We start from the raw sequence: 1,279 nt of genomic DNA, 5'->3' as shown, positions 1-1,279 counted from the left end.
CATCCTATAGGGTTGCTGCTTGAGTAATTTCTCTTAGATCAGCACAAGGCCAGTCCCTATGAGGCAGAGGTTAAAGATGTCCCAAATGTCCAACTTTTCCAAACTGCATGCCACTCCATCATCTCTGACATCAACTCCTCCTCCTCCCCTCAGTAATCTCCCTCCCATTTTAGGATTGCATGTTGTTGTTGTTATGTGCTGTCCAGTCAGACCCGACTAATAGTGATCCCTCATTGGATTTCCTTGGGTATCACTACGGAAGTAGATTGCCCAACCTCCTTCTGAGGAGTGGCTGGTAGATTGAAACCACCAGCCTTGTGCTTAGCAGTCAAGTGCTCCAGGCACTACACTATGTGTCTCATGAAACTCACAAACTCCCAAGGGATCAGCTCATGTGGTGGTGGTGGAGGCTGGGAGGCTGGCAAGTTCTAGATCTGTGGGTAGGTCTGGAAGATTCTCCCAACTCACATAGTTGCAGGGGTTGGTGAACCCATATCGACAGATCAAATGACAGCTACTGTCTCAAGTCCAGGGGTGATATGATGAGGAACCAAACACAGAACCAGTGCAAGAGCTCCTTCCATTTTCTTTTGATGCTTCCTGCATTGTTCAATATTTTGCCCATAAAGTCCTTCACTATTGCAATTTGAGGCTTGAATTTTTTCGTCAGTTCTTCCAGCTTGACAATGTAAAATAGTAAAATAAAATAAATAATTAAAGCTAAAATTTTGGAAGCATCTTCTCTGTGCAAATTACTTTTTTGCATGATAAAGTCTAATGGTGTAGTTCAAAGTAGCTTGGCTTTTGAAGTAGGAAAGAGACAATATGGGGAAAGAAGGATATCTCCTTAACCCTTAGGCCTTGAGTTACCTGGAGTGGAAAGTTGAAACAGCCACCAATGAAAGGCTTGTAGAAGTAGCTGTGTTGCCAGGGCCCAGAAAGTCTTTGTTTAGAGCAAGAAAGTGATGAGATCTTTTATTTTTATTTTTATTTTTTTTTCCAATATGGAAAACACCAAACTCACCGCCATTGAGTCAATCCCAACTCATAGCAACCCCTCCTCTTCAGCCCAGTGAGATCAAGATCTGGTTTGGTATCTGCGGTGTAGTAAATTACTTAGTGTGGCTTTTCTACCCATAAGTCTTTGTAAACTCCAAGGTGGGAATTGCTATTAGCAACTGAGGAGATCCTGATTTTAAAGTCGCCCACCTGGAGTATTTCTGTTGGGCGTGGCACAATACAATGTTCTGGGAGGTTCTCACTCTCTCTCACGTGCTTA

The sequence above is a fragment of the Orycteropus afer genome, unplaced genomic scaffold (genome assembly GCF_000298275.1).
Source record: "Orycteropus afer afer isolate SDZICR_OR568_19922 unplaced genomic scaffold, OryAfe1.0 scaffold00106, whole genome shotgun sequence".
Lineage (NCBI taxonomy): Eukaryota > Metazoa > Chordata > Mammalia > Tubulidentata > Orycteropodidae > Orycteropus > Orycteropus afer.
This window is presented reverse-complemented; position numbering follows the sequence as displayed.